This window comes from Gigantopelta aegis, chromosome 11 (assembly GCF_016097555.1).
Source record: "Gigantopelta aegis isolate Gae_Host chromosome 11, Gae_host_genome, whole genome shotgun sequence".
Classification (NCBI taxonomy): domain Eukaryota; kingdom Metazoa; phylum Mollusca; class Gastropoda; order Neomphalida; family Peltospiridae; genus Gigantopelta; species Gigantopelta aegis.
The window spans coordinates 23,114,746-23,136,822 of record NC_054709.1 but is presented as its reverse complement, the minus strand read 5'-3'; positions in this window follow the sequence as shown (position 1 = coordinate 23,136,822).

The following is a 22,077-nucleotide window of genomic DNA, read 5'->3' as shown; positions in this document are numbered from 1 at the left end:
ATCAAAGTGTTTGTCTACTTCCAGTTTGCATTATGACAGCCATTTAATAATATATTAACAGATTCAGTTTGATATGTGAGGCAATACTCAACGTGTTTCTCTACTTCCAGTTTGCATTGTGACAGCCATTAAATAATATATTAACAGATTCAGTTTGATAAGTGAGATGATAATCAAAGTGTTTCTCTACTTCCAGTTTACATTATGGCCACCATTAAATAATATATTAATAGATTAAGTTTGATAAGTGAGGTAATACTCAACGTGTTTCTCTACTTCCAGTTTGCATTATGACAGCCATTAAATAATATATTAACAGATTCAGTTTGATATGTGAGGCAATACTCAATGTGTTTCTCTACTTCCAGTTTACATTATGACCACCATTAAATAATATATTAATAGATTAAGTTAGAAAAGTGAGGTAATACTCAAAGTGTTTCTCTACTTCCAGGGTTTACATTATGGCCACCATTAAATAATATATTAATAGATTAAGTTTGAAAAGTGAGGTAATACTCAACGTGTTTCTCTACTTCCAGTTTGCATTATGACAGCCATTAAATAATATATTAACAGATTCAGTTTGATAAGTGAGGTGATAATCAAAGTGTTTCTCTACTTCCAGGGTTTACATTATGGCCACCATTAAATAATATATTAATAGATTAAGTTTGATAAGTGAGGTAATACTCAACGTGTTTCTCTACTTCCAGGGTTTACATTATGGCCATCATTCTTATGAAGAACCTCTGCTAAGTGATCGAGATCCGTTCAGGGAAACGTCTCCAGAAAACGCAATCCTCCGGAAGTCACTAAATGACCCCAGATCGACCTTCCTTGATAGGCGCACGCCATTGGTCAGAATCAACAGGAAGCCGCGGGTGACGTTCTGTCGTTCTCTGAACGAATGTAGTTCTCTGTCGGAGATTTCCTTCTCTACTGCGGATAGAACTCTGAGTGAATCGGCCATAAGACAAATACTAGGGGCTCTGTATGGAGATAAGGCATATTTGGAGAAACTACACAATAACATGAGTATGGCTTTATATTCGTAGGTTTGGTGGTGGTGTGTGTGTGTGTGTGTGTGGGTTGTTTTGCTTTTGATTTTTTGTTTGCTGTATCTTTGTTGTTGTTGTTTTTGTTGTTGTTTTTTGTGTTTTTTTGTTGGAGTGTGTATGTATTTTTATTTTCTTGTTGTTGTTTGTTTGATGTTAGGTTTCCGGGTGGATGGGTGGGGAATTATGTTTAATATTGCAACACCCAGCATCATTATAGTTCTTAATTTTCTTGAACATCTAACTTCGTTTACCTATGCTCAAATCGAAAGATAAGACACGATTGTAACTGTCTGACTTTAAGCTAATGGTTTTCGAACAAACGACTCCATATTACACTATGTTAGAGGGGGTCTGATGCTACCAATGGGCTCTAGGATATATTAGTCAAGCCCTTTCAACCACTATAATTACATTTCGAATATATTTCTTGCTTAGAATATCAGTGGTTGTATAACAAATGTATCTACCCGTTTTAATGATTATTGTAGCCGAAACTTAATTTTACTTGCCAACATGTGTGTGTGTGTGTGTGTGTGTGTGTGTGTGTGTGTGTGTGTGTGTGTGTGTGTTGTGTATGGAAATGTGGGGGATATGTACGAAATTATTGGGAGTTAAAACCCAGTTTGAGCTACTACAAAAATGAGAACGACGAGACATAATGCGTACGTGCGTAGGCAGGTGCCAAAAAGTGTGTGTGTGTGGGGGGGGGGGGGACACACGCATGTATAAATATAAATACATGTAAAATATATATAAAAAACATCGCTGCTGCTACAAAGTGGGGGGACATGCCCCTTTGCTCCCCCCCCCCCCCCCCCCCCCCCCCGCTTCCTACACCAGTGCAGTCTGTGTACAAACCCTCATATTCTAGACAAAGACAAAGTATTTTAATATGAAACTTTAGTCATCAAAAAGACCCTATAGGTAGCCGTACACCAAATATTATCTCATTGTGTCAAAGTTGGAAGTGCATCTAACTTTTCATCTCACAGTTGAGGCTACCAATCCTGCCATTGGTGATAAATGTGAAAGTGTTTGTTGTGGTAGCATCTTGTTTCAGCTGGTCAGTAACTTCCTGTAATGTAATTTGAAGTAGTGTCAATATACCGATTACCATTGTGCTAGAAACATGTGCGGGGTCCTACTAACATAGCATGACAATTTTTTGTGTGGAACTAGGATAGTCATAGGAGCTACCCGTTATGTCTGAAATAGCAGCTTGACCCCCAATTTGTCTGATTCACGTTACGGGTGAGGGGTGGTAGTATATGTCGATTGATACGCTGCAGGTAGGAGTATTAGCCACATATGTTACTATTGTTACTATGGGATTTGGTTTGGTGGTATACACTGTACAAGAAGTCAGAAACATACTACTGTAGCAGCGACATCAGGACCGTCTCGTGAAGACTGAGACACTCGGTCCATTGATGGATGCGAGACTGCTTAATCTGAGGTCAGGTCAGGTCATAGGGCTTAACGTGCATATTCAGAGCAAGCTGTTGTAGCGCACACCAGTCATGGGAGCAGGTGTCCACATGGGCGTACGACCCGGGGGGGGGGGGGGGGGGGGAGGGGGGGCGTCCACTTATGCCGGCTCCTCCGTCCAGGACGGAAAATGATTTGGGGTGGGTGGGAGGGGGACCGACCGTGTTGGTAAGTGCAAGAGAACACCAGCAGCCCGACCAAGGTAGGCATGCTTAATCTGACTCTAGCTATGTTTTATACTGTTTCAATGTACACCAACACATCTGCTGATTTGTAAGCTTCTTTTTCATAATTTTAGTGGGACCAACCAAGATGTCAAAGGACGTGGTGGCAATGACAGAGGAGAGTCTGAACTTCCTCCAAGAGCGGAGTCTGTTCTGGGAGTCGCTGGGTCCCCTTCCGCCACCGCTCCCCACTCGCCGTACGCTCAAAATGCAGAGGCCGGGAGACGTAACGAACGTCGGTTCTTTAGAAAATATTACCGGAAGTGTGATAGCTGCTCCTGATTCTCTTCGTCCAGGACCTCCTACGAACAACGAATCTCCTATTCCGCTAGAGCAGACGACAGTTAATTTTGACTTCAAGAGTTACCGCCCCGCCAGCAGTCTGTTCGGATCTTGTTACATGGAGAGTACCAGCGACTTCACAATGTACAGCGAGGAGCCAAATTACCCAGATAGAACCGCCTCCGAGCTGGACTCGTGGAGGGATACAGATACAGAAATTAGTGCCCAGGAGCAGAGGAAGAGAGATATAGCCGTGTACTTCACAAAGGAGAGTGATTTTATAGAGCAGTGTAGGTATAGTAACCATTTGGTTAAACCCACATCCATAAATCGCCCCAAACAGTGCCCCGCGAATGGTATATCAAAGGATGTGGTATGTGCTGTCCTGTCTCCAGTAGTAAAGTGCTTGCCTGATGCGCGGTCGGTCTAGGTCCGATCCCAGTTGGTGGCCTATTGGTCTATTTCTCGTTCTAGCCAGTGGACCATGACTGGTATATGAAAATCTGTAGTACGCGCTATCCTGCCTGTGGGATGGTGCATATAAAAGGTTTGGTAATTTTGACACATAGTCTTAGAAAGGAAACCAGCTACATGTGTTCATTAGTACACAGGGATCTTTTATATGCACCGTCCCATAGACAGTATAGTATATACCACGGTCTTTGATATACTAGTCGTGATGCACTCGCTGGAACGATAATTCGATATAAGCACGAACATAAATCGCAAAGAAAGTTGTTAATACTACACGAACCTTCTCTTGTATATTGCAGGCTTTGTTAAGCGGAAGTTCGAAGAGTGTATCCAACGAGCGGAGCGGTGTCTTTACACCATAGACGGGCTCGACGAGGGCGACATTCCTGACAAGATAGAGAGAATCGCCAGTCTTTACAGTTGTCTTGGCAACGCGGCTGTTGCTATGCAGCAGTACAAGATGGCCGAGAAACATCATTTGTATGTTCTGCAAATAGGAGAGCAAGAGTAAGACGTGTATCACATGTTTATGAGTTGTTGTTGTGTTTAATGTTTTGGTAAATACAAGGTTCGGTTTTGGGTGTTTGATTGCTTTTGTAAAAAGTACAACTCTAGTTTTATTTCGATTGAAAGATACAAACCATTTTGGGGACCATTTGTGAAGCTTTAACAAGCTTGAATTAAGGCTCTTTTCAGTGGAAGAGATATCATTAGACGAAGATGTTATGTTGGTATTGTTAACAAATAGTATCGTTACACAGTTTAGGTTATCTGCAATATCATTAATATCAATTAAAAATAATAAAGGTCCTAATACTGAGCCTTGAGGTACTCCGGCCATTAAAATGCCTGAATTTGATAGAGTATCATTTACGATGACTCGTTGCTTTCTGTTTGATAAATAATCTTTAATCCAATTTAGTGCATTTCCTGTTATGCTACAGTTTTCAAGTTTTCACCATACTCATATCAAATGCCTTTGACATATCACAGAACACAGTACAGAAGTCTTCCTTTTTGTCCAAAGATTCACAAATTTGGGAGTATAGTTCTAATAATTGATGAACAGTACTGCGGTTAGGGCGATATGCGCACTGATATTTGTATAGAAGGTCATTGGATATAAAATAATTATATAAATGTTTGAATACAATTCTTTCAAATATTTTTAAAATGCAACTTAGTAACGATATCGGTTAGTAGAATAACACTTGTCACATTTTTTGAAGAGAGGTTTAACATGAGCTATCTTCCATCTGTTAGGGAATTTAGATGTACGTAAAGATTTGTTAAACAGCAACTGAAGAGGAACTTTGATTGAATGGATGATGCGTTTAAGTAGTGTGTGACTAATCTAATACACTTTCTTTTTTCAACACTCAAAACCAGTGACGGGTACAAACTAGATTGCTGAGGTGCGTCCCCTACCGCGATATTCGAAGTACAGTGAAAACTCCAGTGTTCAGTAGATGGATACAATGAATTTAGTGGTTTTTAGTGGGGGGACTTGTTCTCTTGGTTGTCTTGGTGTATCGTGATGTGTGGAGGCCATATACTATAGGTATATCAACAGCAACATCAGCATAATCATCATCATCATCATCATCATCATCATCATCTTTTTAACACATCCGTTCATTATATTTTACAGGGGAATGCAAGAAGTGACGTCACGGGCGTTGGGAAATCTGGGACGAATGTATATACTGATGAAGAAATATAACAAAGCATTAAATGCGTAGGTTTCTAGATTTGTACTATTGCTGCTACTACTACCACTACTACCACTATCACCACTAGTACTACTCCTACTACTACTACCATTACTACTACTACTACTACTACTACTACTACTACTACTACTACTACTAGTACTACTACTACTACTACTAGTATTACTACCATTACTACTACTACCCACTAGTACTACTCCTACTACTTCTACTAATACTAATACTAGTAATACTACTACTACTACTACTGGTAGTAGTATTACTACCTTTACTACTACTAATACCCACTAGTACTATTCCTACTACTACTACTACTGCTACTACTTATATGACTACTAGTACTACTAGTACTACTACCATTACTACTACTACTACTAGTAGTAGTAGTAGTAGTACTGCTACTGCTACTACAGCTGCTGCTGCTACTACTACTGCTGCTGCTACTACTACTGTTACTACAGCCGCTGCTGCTGCTACTACTACTACTGCCACTGTTACCACTGCTACTACTGCTACTGCTACTGTTACTACTACTACCACTAGTACTACTATTATTACTACTACTACTGCTGCTACTACTGCTACTACCACTACTACCACTACTATTACTGTAACAAATAAAAATCAACCTCCACTGAGGGCATCGAAACACAGACTCTCAGTACGAGAGTCCAGCGCTCTACCAACTGAGCTAATAGGGAAAATCCCACTAGCTACCGCCAGTAGGAGCACTTTTTATAAACACTACTACATACCCCCCAAGTGAAGCTACGGCCCGGAACTGTGGGCCACAGGTAGTTGAACTGTTACGCGTCCTGACTGTGTTATAATTGTATTCTTGTGTTAAGAATACACCCAGTCCCTACGTCGGTTCCAAATGTAACACATAAATCAACCTCCACTGAGGGGATTCGAACCACGGTCTCTCAGTACGAGAGTCCAGCGCTCTACCAACTGAGCTAATAGGGAAATTCCCACTAGCTACCGCCAGTAGGAGCACTTTATACGAACACTACTACTACTACCACTAGTACTACTACTACTAGTACTACTATCAATACTACTAATACTATCACCATTAATACTACAACTACTACTACTGCACTATTATTACTCAGTGTAATATTTACCCCTTCCCAGTGCTTTTCGACCACACCTAATAAAAAGACATTATACATAGACGTGGAATATGCGATCAACTGTATTATTATTGATGTAATCTCTTGCAACACCTTTCATTTTCCTTCTTTTTTCTTATTATTTTGTATTTAATATATTCCCTTCCTCTGGTTATCTTTGACTGTTTAAACGTAGTTTAAATATACAGCTGTGTAATATAGTCGCCATGTATATTGTATGTATATAGAAGAGGGTCTCGTAAGTTGTCAAACGTTTCCACGTTTCTTTTGTTCTTTGTACAATAAAATATGTTTTCAATTAAAAAAAAAACTGGATGGGTCACAGGTCAGTGATAAATTAATTCAACGTTCAACGTGGGATGATAATCATTAGAATTGGGGAGCGTTGACCTATCTCTCCTTCCCCGCTTCTGAAGCCTGTGCTACAATATAATCTGCGAAAATATTGCTACGAAAATGTTTCCATATTTTGCTTGGTTACTTTTATTAGTTTAGAAAGGAAATGTTTTATTTAACGACACACTCAACACATTTTATTTAAGGTTCTATAGCGTCGGACATACGTTTAAGGACCACACAGATATTGAGAGAGGAAACCCGCTGTCGCCACTTTATGGGTTACTCTTTTCGATTAGCAGCAAGGGATCTTTTATATGCACCATCCCACAGACAGGATAACACATATCACGGCCTTTGATATACCAGTCGTGGTGCACTGGCTGGGGAGAGATTTGTTAGTTTAGATTTGTATAACAAGGCCTCAAAATCTGCCAAAAAGGAACACAGTGTCGTTTCCAGAACAGGGCGGGTTATAGCTGTCGACCGAGTGCTCGCTTTATGTGCTTGGGCCATAGGATCGAATCTCTCGGCGGGAACAGATTCTCTGGATAGATTGTTTTCTCGTCCAAACCCAATGCTTCACGATTGGTATGTGAAAGATCGTCGTATGTGCTGCCCTGTCAATGGGGAACTGCATACAAAAGATTTCTTGCTGCTGGTGGAAAAATGTTTGACATCCACTAGCTGATGATGAATAAATCAGTGTGCTCTAGTTAAACAAAACAAACTTAGGAGCGGATCCAGGATTTTGTAAAAGGTCGGGTGGAGGGGGGGGGGGGGGGGAGCGGGCTGTCACAACACAACATTCTTAAAAGGGCAAGTTTTAAGTTTATCGAAGGTTAATGAGCAGAGTTCCCAAGGAAAGTGAGAACTGTGGGGGGGGGGGGGGGGGGCTAGTTTGAAATAAAGATGCTGTTGGATGCGTTTTCAGGGCAATTTAGTGGTTACAAAAAATGTAATTAAAAAGGGTACATGAAAAGGGTTTAGGGTGTCACGGGACCCTGTGACCCTCCCCTTAGATCCACCAATAATTTGTTCTTCTAAAAGGTACCTTTGAAGCTGTAACTGTGACTTGCAGGTTGTCACGGAAAGTGCCGCTGTGCAGAGTTTCCACGGAAGTGGCGTGGTGCTTCCTGGAGATAGGCACGTGCTTCATCGCGCTCGACCATTACGATTACGCAAGGGATTGTGGGAAGAAGGCGCTGCACGCGGCGCAGGATGCTAAGATCGACCACTACCAGTTCCAGTCGTGTCTCCTCCTGGCCATGGCGGAAGGTGGGTCGTAAAAGATCGATGAATATTTTTGGGAAGAAATAACTATTAAAGTAACAGACCCTAGGTTTTAAACACTAAGGCATATTTGTCACTATGAGAGCCATTTTTTTATCACTGAAATCAAACATCAATTTCCGTACACTCGAAGTGTTTCCGGTCATCCTAGTGTCTCTAATACCACAGAATGCATTTTTGATATTCTAAAAATAGCACGTTCGTCTAAGAAGTAACAGTTATAGAGACGAGCTCTATACTATTGTAAAGAGTATTTCCCCATTTCAACGTGACACTCTTGTTTCACGCTATTGTAACAGTTATACAGACGAGCTCTATACTATTGTAAAGAGTATTTCCCCATTTCAACGTCACAGACTCTTGTTTCACGCTATTGTAACAGTTATACAGACGAGCTCTATACTATTGTAAAGAGTATTTCCCCATTTCAACGTCACAGACTCTTGTTTCACTCTATTGTAACAGTTATACAGACGAGCTCTATACTATTGTAAAGAGTATTTCCCCATTTCAACGTCACAGACTCTTGTTTCACGCTATTGTAACAGTTATACAGACGAGCTCTATACTATTGTAAAGTGTATTTCCCCATTTCAACGTGACAGACTCTTGTTTCACGCTATTGTAACAGATGTAGAGACGAGCTCTATACTATTGTAAAGTGTATTTCCCCATTTCAACGTGACAGACTCTTGTTTCACGCTATTTTAACAGTTATACAGACGAGCTCTATACTATTGTAAAGAGTATTTCCCCATTTCAACGTCACAGACTCTTGTTTCACTCTATTGTAACAGTTATAGAGACGAGCTCTACACTATTGTAAAGTGTATTTCCCCATTTCAACGTCACATACTCTTATTTCACTCTATTGTAACAGTTATACAGACGAGCTCTATACTATTGTAAAGTGTATTTCCCCATTTCAACGTCACGGACTCTTGTTTCACTCTATTGTAACTTTATTCAAATGTGTTGCAGGTTTGTTGCTTAACTAAACTTAGTGTTTATTCTTACGGGCTTATACTAGGCTCTGCAACTTTAAACGAATTGAGTTTGCTGACATTGTTAGGATTATACCAACACTGTTAGGATTATAACAACAGATACTTTTAACTACTATAATTACATATTAAATATACTTTTCTGCGTAACATATCAGTGACTGTATATTAAAAGTGTTTCTGATCGTCCAAGTGTTTGTATTGGGTCAGACTTTATTTTATTACCTGATATATATATATATATATATATATATATATATATATATATATATATATATATATATATATACTACTACTACTACTACTACTACCGACAAAAAATAAGGGAACGGGTGAAATGATAGTGAATGTTTTATTTCGATTAACGTCTGGAAAACCAATTTGGGGCGTGTATATCAATATCTGGTGTGCCCACCATTTTGGGCGATGCATGCTCGACACCTTGATGGCATACTGTTGATTAATGTACGTATGGTTGCCCTGGGTATTGCCCGCCATTCATTCTGAAGGGCTACCGCAAGCTGGGCCACGTTGGCGGGTGCTGGGTCCCTGGCGTACACTCTCCGCCCGAGAACGTCCCACAGGTGCTCTGTAGGGGACATATCGGGGGACTTAGCGGGCCAGTCGATTGTCGGTATGCCTTGTTGTCGTAGGTAATCGGTGACTATCCGAGCGCGATGTGGTCTGGCATTGTCGTCTTGAAATTCTAAATTTCTGCCAATATTTCTCGCCACTGGAACAACGACAGAGCGCAAAATTTGGTCCAGATATCTCTGGCCAGTCAAATTGCCATTAACAATAATCAAATCTGTTCGCCTGTCATGTGTGATCCCTCCCCACATCATGACACTACCACCCCCATACCGATCATGGTCTAGAATTGTAGCCCGGGCATATCTCTCGCCGCTACGTCGCCAACAACGTTTTCTGCCATCTGTGAATCTGAGGCAGAACCTCGATTCGTTTGTAAACATGGTGTAACGCCATTGTCGCACAGTCCGTCCCTGGTGTTGCCTAGCCCACCGTAATCGTTGCCGCCTATGGTGAGCTGTTAGGGTCACACCCTTCAGAGGACGCCTCGCTTTCAGGCGGGCTTTGTAGAGTCTGTTCTTGACAGTCGATGTTGAAATTCGCCTTCCTGTTATTGTACGGAATTCACTGTTGATACCAGCAGCTGATTTGAATCTATTGCATACAGCAATTAATGTTATGGTACGATTTTGTCGAGGTGTCGTCTTTTTAGGCCTGCCACGCCCAGGTCTCGTTGCAACCCCGCCAGTTTGACGGTACTTATCCCACAATCTAGAAATTACACTTTTTGATTTACCAAACATTCGGGCAACTTGGCATATTGACGTACCTCCCTCTATCGTACCGACATTTCGTCATTTCGTCTCTTCATTAAGGTATTGTCTTGGGACCATTTTCACCCATGTGATTACCTCACTTGCATCGGTGATTGTGAGTTCCACGATAAGCACATACAAGTGATCTTCTGTGTGCACGTGCAACACATGCTGTTCATACATGATGTGAAATTTCATTTTGATCAGATGAAGCGTTCAGATGCAACGCCACTGTATTGTAACAGTGCATGTCAACGCTAGTTACATTCACATCAGTCGTTCCCTTATTTTTTGTCGGTAGTATATATATATATATATATACAATGATACATGATATATAGACCTGCATAGTGACGTAACCTCGACGTCACAGAGTCCATTACGTCATCAGCTTTCCGTTGACGGTGTAATTAAATCTACATCTGATGAGTGAGAGCAATTCAACTCTCTCACGAAACAAGCCTGTCATGTAGAGATAAACATACACTTTTAACGATGTATCTGGTTCCCACACGGTTGAGCACTCTATAAAATAGCGTCTTTCAACTCGAAAACGACTACTATATATATATATATATATATATATATATATATATATATATATATATATATATATATATATATATATAAATCATCCATTAAAGGCTTATGTAGGAGATATCACAGGCCCTATAATTTGCGATATCTCCTGTGATATTCTCCTAGGAGATATCGCTTCTTCTAATCTTGATTGGTCAAGTTGTAATCAGAAGACATTATTTTGTATGTTTCAGCGCTAAACCTATCATTAGTGACGTCAAATGAAAAGAATGATAATGGATGATAAATTATGATATCACAAGACACTCGGGGGGAGTAACCTATATATATATATATATATATATATATATATATATATATATATATATATATATATTTGTTGCTGTGAATGGGTCATTTGCTTACAAGCCAACAAGGCCTGTATACTTGAGCGTAACGTTTTGAAAGATTTAGTTCAAATGCGTGACGTCAAACTACTTTGTGCTTATCGTGATGACGTCATATTACCGATGGTGACGACTTTATTACAGTGATTTACTAAACATTTTATTAAAATATTGTTTTAGGAGTGTTATAGGATAAATAGAATTCGCTACCCGTGTTTTTTTTTAATATACTGAACAGCGTTGAACACGCACCACCAGTTGATGATAACAAATGTGAATGGGGCGTATATCAGCATTAAAAATATCAACGAATAAGTACCGTTCTACCATGCATGACGACGAAACCGATTGCCTGAACACTCCATGAAACACAACACCAAAACACAACTTATTGCATGCATAGCATGAAAAACGTAAACTGAATGTGCAAATCATGCTGATTGGGGATATAAAAGATGGTCTCTGAAAAGCCACTTTCATTTATGAAGTAGTCTTTGGGGGAACGTTAAACAAGTGATTGCAAGGTTGACAGCTGAGGAACTTGAACGTGCCTTAGGCATGCTTCAAGTCAGCATTTCGAGTAGAGTCATCGCACAGCGGTTTGGTTGACCAGCACTGTCCCTTGATTTATCGCCAATAGAGATCTTTGGGAATACCTTGGTCAACGCATCTCACGTCGTTCACAAATAAATAACCTTAGAGAACTGGAAAATTCACTACACCAGGAGTGGAATGCTATCCCCCAGAACACTATTCGACTTCGGGTCGATGAGAAGACGTTACATGGCTTGTGTTGCTGCAGATGGTGGTCAAACGCGATAATGACTTTTTATTGTGACCCCACGTGTCTTTCATATGTAGATGAATTAAAACTAATCAATGATTGTGCATCCTTTTTTTTTTTCCTTTTTTTTTTCATTATCAATCATCCATCTATTGCTGTTCACATTAAAAACATTTATTGCTCAGGTATTCTTTTCGAAATCCAAACATTTCTTGGTGGTGCTATTTCAATGCTGTTCAGTATATGTAAAATATCAACTTCGTCTAGTTAATCGGTAGCCTCGACAAATACCGATTAACATATACTCCGTTCATATTTTCTATATTAAAAACACTCGTGACTGAATCATATATATAGTATTGCCAGTTGTTTGTGAAATTCGCAATTTGCACATTTAGCGAGAGCCAGAGTTAGCCTGCATTTTCCTTCTACATGAACACATGTACCCTCCCACTGGAGGTTCCTCCAGCAAGGATGGTGTGACTTGGGTAGACAATGTTAAAAGAAAGCAGACGACATTCAGACTAACATCAGATAATGCTTTGAGCAGCTAACCAGTATCGGAGAAAGTTAGCCCAAACAAGTTTAGAAATTTGGTAAATGTGCTTAAATAAAAGAAAACTCGTAACGTACAAAATAAAACCAGACACTGGGTTTAATTGAGGCATCATGTGTCAGTATATGTAACAGGATATTTTCAATACAAAATTAATTCTGTGACTGTCACGTCGTTAAATGGTGCTTGGGAGTACATACACAAAATCTGAAAATTGTTAGTAACATGTCTGAGCACATTGGGCATTGATAGTGATACAACGTCCCTCATGCATTGAACGTGATCGATATGCTGGTGGTGGTAGCGCTATGGTGTGGGCAGGAATCCATGACATCGGAGAAAACAACGTCATCTTCATAATTCATGAGAATCTGAATGCTCAACATTACAGTGACGAAATCATCACAGCAGTTGTCATTCCGTCCATGCAGCAGCATCCAGGCGTTTTGTTTCAACAGGACAAAGCATGCCAGCTTTTAGCCAGACTATACTGAAACATTAAACTGGCTTGCAAGATCGCCTGACTTGTTCCCAATTGTGCAGATATGGATCTCCATCACTATTCCAGAGATCCACCGTCTCACCAGAAGCATGAGCCGACCTTGCACCGCTGTCAACATTCAATGTCCAGTGTGCTCAGACACGTTACTGTCAACATTCAATGTCCAGTGTGCTCAGACACGTTACTGTCAATTTTCAGATTTTCGTGTATGTACTCCCAAGCACGATTTAACAACGTGACAGTTCCACATTTCATTTTGTATTGAAAATCTACTGTTACTTATACTGACAAATGATAGCTCAATTAAATCCAGTGTCCGATTGTATCTTGTGAGTCACGGGTTTTCTTTTATTTAAGCACATTTACCAAATTGCTAAACATTTTTGGTTAAGTATATATATATTTTTTATTTTCGTACGTACAACATTATTGTGAATCAAAATCCAGTTTGGGCTACTTACAAACAGTAGGGCGATTATAAATACACTGAATATACAGAGACACATTGGATATATAGACACCGATATTCTAAACAAGAATCTGTGTTTAGTATGTAAGTTTAGTCGTTACAGAATGTTATTAGTTAGAAACATTTTACAAAGGCAGCAAACGAGAGACAGTCCCTTTAACTTAATGACGAAAACCTGAACTGATTTACTCAATGATTATTAGTTAACGGTTATCCGTTATTGGTTGTCATGGTGAAATTCAGGCAATATCTTACGCATCTGTCATTACGTCATTCAAAACAATTTCGCCCCCACACCACCACAAAAAACTAAAATTGCACCAACAAATATCCCCCTACCCAAATCTTGGACACATATCCCGAGAAATTCTGAGGATGTGTCCAGGATTGTCGAGCTTGAACCGTCTAAACATGTGTCAAATGGTTCCTTGGTTGACTAGTTGATGAACCTCTATCTCACAATGACATTGTCTTGATTTTTCAGCAAAATTAAAGAAGTATTCAGAATCCTACAAGGCATTTGAGATGGCTCTGGATATGGCTAAATTAAAAGGTATGAAACAACCAATTATGTCATTTATGTTCCATACATACATACCAGGGATTTACCTTGTTTTTCTGAAATGGGGGTCCCTTGGACTCACCTCTTTCTTTTCTGGGGGTCCCAACCTGAAAACAAAGGGTCCCAAAACCACACAAATGACAGAGAGCTGCAGACAACAAATCACGTGTATACTATATATGTTTCATTAAAGTAAATTTAACAAGCTGTGTTGTTGTATTTCCTTTCGGGAAATCAATGTCGGTATTCATTGTTTATTCTTTCAAAATCAACATTTCACTTTGATCTGTATAATTATTTGAACCATTTCCTGCAAGCTAAATGACACTCACAATACCATGCGTTGTTTATGAATCGTGCTACTTGTTTGTTAATGCAAATCAGAACATTTAACCAATGTGTTTTATTCGCCCCGGAATTTCCGATTGTGTTCGGCCTGTTGACGAGAAGTTCCGAATGATCGCAAATCCGCGATCTCTTTCCGGAAATTACCAACTTTACACGATTAAGCGCAGCAAAGGATAAAGACGCAGTGTTCCCAGAGATTAAAACTTTTTGTTTTCGAGATGGGGAATCCCCATTTGAATAAGCAGTTTATAGGTAGAAAAGAAATAGTGTGTTACACAGAATGATCGATCTTTGATAGTGGACAGGGTTACTGAAAATGTCAGATATTTTATGCGTCCCACGGGACGCAGTATCTCTATTTTTGCGGGTCCAGTTAAGTGTTGAAAATGGGCAGAATTTTGAAAATAGCAATTAGTAAAAACGTTAATAGAATAAATAAAAAAATAAAAAGGTTACAAGCCAAAAATAAAAAAGAATTGACTGCTCGGCCGAATATTTATATAATTTGGAGCATTTTAGAAGGACAGTCCAAAATTAAATAAGAGAAAGAAGAGAGGATCGGACTATTTAATAATATTACAAAAAAAGTAATTTCGACATAAAATTTTGAACGCAGATATGTCCACGCGAGTGGCCTCGTTACGGCCGTTTGGGTGCACAGCTTAAAGGGACGAGATGGGTTGCATCCCGTCAAGAAAACCCCTAGATTGACAGTCGATAGACGTTGAAGGTGTAGTGCTGTGCTGAAATACAGATCTTGAGAAGCCGGATCCGTCTGAACGAGTAGAGTATCAGACTAGAGTATAGTCCAGTCGTCATGGGTTGGTATAGTGGTGCGGACGGGCCCGACTCCGAAGGATACGAGATGGTATCATTATAAAGCAATGTAAAGTCTAGAAAAAGAGTAGTAGGGGCCGACCCCGCTTCCTATTTCTTCTTAGAGTGGGGCGGTCAATCTTCCAGTGCTGGTAGGACAGGCTCGGACATGTAGAGACTAAACGCGAACAACCGTGGCGTTCTGCAGAATGGTCGTCGTACGAGTCACGAAAAAACAAGTCAGACGGAGAAATGACGTGGAGGCGAGGAATCTCGCTGAAAAAGAATCCAACCTGGTGGTGCAGACTGCCGAAACGAGAAGCGTTCCAGCGTTCAATCAGTTCCAATGGCCGCATACATCCCAGTATAAAACTTCATTTCGCTGACAAAAACAACGAAATGAAGGACCCCCAAGTCGAGCACACGAAAGCACGTGCAGTGTGCACAAGCGAAACAAACACGTCTTACCGCGTGGAGCTCCAGACTGGGAATCTTGCAATTTGACACAGATAAACAACATTCCGAACAACTTTGCTGGTGAAAATGCATTTGGTACGCTCCATTACACAACATACTTAGCGTTCGGAACACAATGTTTTCACACGTCCATATTTATTAGGAAAATTTCATTTTTGCGTTACTTTTTTTGAAGAGTATATTTGGTATATCACTAACGAAAGTTGAGTAGTATATATATTAAAGATTATAGCCAGGATAGTGATGTACATCCCGACGAGATCCATATAGGCAACAGGGGTGGTGCTTGTCAATTTGACGTTTTCAGTATTTGCACTAGTAACGGATAAAACCCCCGCGGTTCGCCAATCACGCACGAATCCGACGTTGCATGCTCCTGATTAAACTTCCAGTAACATTTTGGGGGACCCTGTCCCATTCCTCTTGTAGAGCGGCGCCTAATTCAGCCAAGTTGGTTGGCTGACGTTAACGTTCTTGGAGACGTGATCCGATGATTTCCCACATGTGCTAAATGGGTGAAAGGTATGGGCTTATGGCTGGCCACAGTAGTGTGGTGATGTTCTGTTGCTGCAGATACACACTGACCAGTAGACTCCGGCGATCACGGGCGTTGTTGTCCTGCCTGACGTGTGAAGGGCACAACGATTGGTGCAATGATGTTGTTACGGTACCACTGCCTAGTGACCCTCCCATGAACAATATGCAGCTGGGTTCTGGCAGTCATGGTGATGCCACCCCACACCATAACGGACCCTCCTTCAAATCGGTGTCGTCGATAATGGAAGTCGTGTGAAATCTGGACTCGTCTGAAAACATTATCCGAGTCCAACGCCTGTTAACCCAATGTCTATGATGTGTACACCATTGACGTCTGGCAGGAATGTGTCTCGCAGTGAAATGTGGGGTAACGTATGGTCGACATGCGTGGATGCTACTTCTATACAGTACGTTAAGAATAGTCTCAACAGACACTGTAACGCCAGTTCTCTGGCGATTTGATTGGCTGATTGACCTCGATTCCTCAACGTGTAAGTCCTAATGAAGTGGTTTGTCGATATCGGGCCCACAATCGGTTAATGACTGATTGTGACACATTAAGTCTACGGGCCACAATTTGCTGGGTGGTGACAACTTGGAGCATGCATACAGCCCTGAGACGTTCCTGACGTTGGAGACGTCGCATTGTTGAAAAGTTTCACAATGCTGTAAAGAATGTGACAGGAAGGTTATGATTTAGTGTTCCAGTAATAAAGAAGAAACAACCTACACACAAACTAAGTGTTCAGTTTCAAATCACACCCTTCGCACGTGCAACGTCACGTCACGTGCTTCACGATCAAAACCATGAGTGCGTTTTTTCATGCTTTTTTCGTGGGAACATTAACGCAAATTGTGCACTTATTTTGAGTTTAATATCTCATTTCATTCTATAATTATTGATATTTGAAATGGAATATCCCCTACTTATTTTTTAACAGTATAATATACACTATTGAGAATAAGGAAATGTTTTATTTAACAACACTCTCAACACATTTTATTTACGGTTATATGGCGTCGGACATATGGTTAAGGACCACACAGATATTGAGAGAGGAAACCCGTTGTCGCCACTTCATGGGCTACTCTTTTTCGATTAGCAGCAAGGGATCTTTTATATGCACCATCCTACAGACAGGATAACACATACCACGGCCTTTGATATACCAGTGGTGATTCACTGGCTGGAGCGAAAAATAGCCAAATGGGCCAATCGACGGGGATCGATCCCAGACCGACTGCGCATCAAGCGAACACTTTACCTCTGGGCTAGTCCCGCCCCTATATTGAGAACAAGGCAATGTCTACCTCATATATGTACCGATAGGTAAAACAAGTGACTAGTTCAATATCGTAATTCTCTTAGTACAACTGCGTGCGTGTGTGTGTGTGTGTGTGTGCGTGTGCGCGCGCGTGTGTGTGTCGTGTGTGTGTGTGTGCGTGCGTGCGTGTGTGTGCGTGCGTGTGTGTCTGTGTGTGTGTGTGTGTGTGTCTGTGTGTGTGTGTGTGTGTGTGTGTGTGTGTGTGTGTGTGTGTGTGCAGGGCCGGGTTTAGACCTTGGGGGGCACTTCAGGTTCGGGGGACCCTCAACAGAAATTAAATTTTATAATTATTACATTTTTTTTAATAAAGGAAGTCCTTAGTCTGGGAGGCCCCTCTGGCTGGGGTGGGGGTGGGGGCGGGACGGTGCAATTGACCCCTTTGCCCCCTCATAAATCCTGCACTGTGTGTTTGTATGTGTGTGTGTGTGTGTGTGTGTGGGTGTGGGGGGGGGGGGGGGGGGGGGCTAAGTTACTGATAAAAAAAATATACCCGGCCAATTTTTTGTTTATTAGACACAATTCATTAAATTCTATGAACGCTATAAAATTGTATTATCTTTATGATTACTACATAAAATAACAGGCACAATAAACATCAAACAGTTGTGGTTTATAGGCGAAAAATTATAAAATAAATCAAAACAATGGTAAGTTTAAAACGGACTATGTAAAGCTGATTGCTGCTGACGTCTTTATTACACAGGAGTGGGATTCATCTCAGTCGGTTGAGTGCTCGTCTGAGGTGTTTGCGTCGCACGATCGATCCACCTCGGTGGATCCATTCAACTGCTTTGTTTTTTTCGTTCCAACCAGTACCCACAAGTCGTCAAAGGCCGTGATATGTGCTTTCTTATCTGTGGTAAAGTGCATATAAAAGATCCCTTGCTACAAATGGAAAAATGTAGTGAGTTTCCTCTCTAAGACTATGTCAGAGTTACCAAATGCTTGACATCCAATAGCCGATGATTAATTAATCAATGCGCTCTAGTAGTTTCGTTAAATTGGCACTGTAAATTGTAATTGGCACTAGCAGCTACTTTTTGATGTTTATGTTTAAACAGTTTTCAGTTTGTTAAAATATTCCATAGATTGTCATAAATCATATGTAATAACTCAAAGCTTGGTGCAGTATAATTTTAATTAGTATTTGTAAAGGGACTGTCCCGAGTTTGCAGCCAGTGTAAGACGTGTCCGACTAAAGATTAAAATTACATTGTAAATACGTCTCCTTGTTTAGAATACCAGTGTGTGCATGGCCTGTGTGTCAGTGGTCGGGTGTTAATGTTTCTAGCTGTCATTCGTCATTTTGTTTCGTATCATGTTTTTTCGCACGTACAAAATTATTGGACGGTAAAATCCGGTTTGTGCAGCTACAAACGTTAGGACGACACCAAACATTCTGTTTATATAGACACCAAACATTCTGTTTATCAAACATTCTGTTTATATAGACACCAAACATTCTGTTTATATAGACACCAAGCATTCTGTTTATCAAACATTCTGTTTATATAGACACCAAACATTCTGTTTATATAGACACCAAACATTCTGTTTATCAAACATTCTGTTTATATAGACACCAAACATTCTGTTTATATAGACACCAATATTCTAAACAATATAAATGCTAATCATCAAAAAGGATCTGTCAGTCGGAAACGTTTTACAGTGGAAGTAACCTTACGACAGTCCCTTTAATGACATGGTTTTCCTTGTTCTTAAATTAAAATTATACATTACAGCACAATTGGTTTTCATTGAAAACATATTTTATTGCATAAACAAGAAAAGGTTTGGGCACAAGTTTGGCAACTTGCTAGGCCCTCTTCTATATATACACAATATAATATAATGGCTACAATTACATAATTGTAGTATAATAGTATTGTATGCATATATGTACACATACAATGTATATACAAATTTATTTCATTAACAATCAAATTGAGGAAAACAGGGTATTATATACAACAGGATTAAAAAAAACCCACCCGAGATACACGAAAAAAAGCAAAAAAGTACATGTGCAATCAAACCATTACTCTTTTTAATCAAAACGATTTAAGCAAAATGGATGCTATGTAACATGATAATTTTGGAAATTAGGTTTAACAGAGATAGAGAAAAGCCAAGGTTAGAAAAGATCCATTGCTGAATAGAATGCGTGGCCTCAGTAGACTCTCTGACTCTCTCTCTCTCTCTCTCTCTCTCTCTCTCTCTCTCTCTCTCTCTCTCTCTCTCTCTCTCTCTCTCTCTCTCTCTCTCTCTCTCTCTCTCTCTCTCTCTCTCCCCATCTCCTTTCTCTCTCTCTCTCTCTCTCTCTCTCTCTCTCTCTCTCTCTCTCTCTCTACTCTCTCTCTCTGTCTCTCTCTCTCTCTCTCTCTCTCTCTCTCTCTCTCTCTCTCTCTCTCTCTCTCTCTCCCCTACTCTCTCTCTCTCTCTCTCTCTCTCTCTCTCTCTCTCCCCTACTCCTCTCTCTCTCTCTCTCTCTCTCTCTCTCTCTCTCTCTCTCTCTCTCTCTCTCTCTCTCTCTCTCTCTCTCTCTCTCTCTCTCTCTCTCTCCCCAAATTGTCGTCAATAATACATTAGACACCCAATAGTCATGATCTAATATGTGGCGAGGTGTCGTCTAACAAAACGTCCTCTCCTTTCCGTCCTAATTTCGAAAGAGGTTTCTGTGGACTCAGACTCAGCTATTCTGTTTTCCAGATGACCAGGACACCGTGGACGCCATAACCCAAGCAATGGAAAACCTCAACAAACACATCACCGTTATGGAGAGGAAGAACGCCAGGAAGCTGAGCCACAAACCAGTAGGCTATCCTAGGAAGAAACTATTTCACAGACAATACCCAGTGAAGCTGCGGAGGGAAACCATAGGCGATGACAGTAGGAAAGAAAATTTAATGACAACGACTGACGATGACAGTGATTTTCTGGATCAAAGTACTCCCCGAGAACACTTTGTGAAACACGTTTCTGATGAAAACCAAAGTACTGTTTCTGTTTCCACTGACAAACATGTAGAAACTGTATCTCAGGAAGGAAAGGATATTGAACTTATGGATGGAATCAAAGCACAGGTTAGAAAACAAAACGATTCGAATGAAGATGTCATTCCACAGTCAGGAAGCGAAAGGGATGACTTGCATTTAGATCTACGTCCATTCCAAGAAGCTGGTGATGAGGTAGATTCAACAACGGCTGACTCAACTGAGAGAGACGATCTTGACCCACAGCATGGTGGGGAATATGCTCGGCAATCGTACGTATCGAAGAAACCATTAACGAGTTCCGTTACTGCTGGAGAGGAGAGTGGAGGTGGAGAACACACACAGAGACTCGGCGGTTTGACAAGAGATTCCAGGTTACTAGATGACACCAAAGGGGTTCCTACTCATCACAATGCAGCAGATGACAACACTATGACAGACGACAAGGAAGAACAAATTCCAAAAGAAAATAACCTTGATAATCCGCAAACACCAAAATCAATCAGTGAAAAAGAAAAAAACCACGATGTTAGAAATGAAAACCTCCAGATTAATACCAATGACAGCAATGGCCTAGCAACAGAAGATGTGAATGATGACAGCAAAACTCCCATGATAATCAGTAGTGATAAGGATGGCAAGACGATTCCAATAGAATCTGATAGGGGTCCTCCTCAACAACTTGCAAATCCAAGTCCAAGAAAGAAAGTTCTTAAATCAACAGACAAAATCGTGGAAGAAGTTGCTAATATAACAATAGTGCCAAATCAACAGTGCTTGAAATTTAGAGGTGGTTCATTAATTTCAACAAACCCAGAGTTGATGACTTCGAAAGAAATGCTGGTACTGGCTAATCAGGATGCAAAAGCTGAGGCATTGGCTTTGTCTAAAGCATCTACGAAAGCTGGGCGGTCACGACGTGGTGTTACAATAGTAACACCCATTGTGGAAGAGGAAGCAGAACCAGATCCAATAGCAACCACAGATGACGATGAAAAAAAGAAGACAGATAGTTTAGTTAAGAAACTTTCAAAGAAAGAGAGAATAGCCTTGATGATGAAACGAGGTACAGGACATAGATCAAGAGTTAGTAGATCTAGGGAGTTAAAGTCAAGGTCATTTTGGAATAAACTGAAAGATACTACCAGTCAAACAGAAGAAAATAGTGTTTCTTTAATGGATACAGATAATACAGAAATGAAAAGTGTAGAAACAGACTTTCCAGATTCTGATGAACCAAGTTCAATAGTTTTTAGTGACAACAAAACCAGCGAAGCATCTGTTCAAGATACAGAGGATGACATAACTGCTTCTAAAACACAGGACACTGAAACAGAAAGTGGAGTTGAGAGAAATGTAACCAATGGAACAGACGATGAGAAAGGTAGCAAAGGTAAAT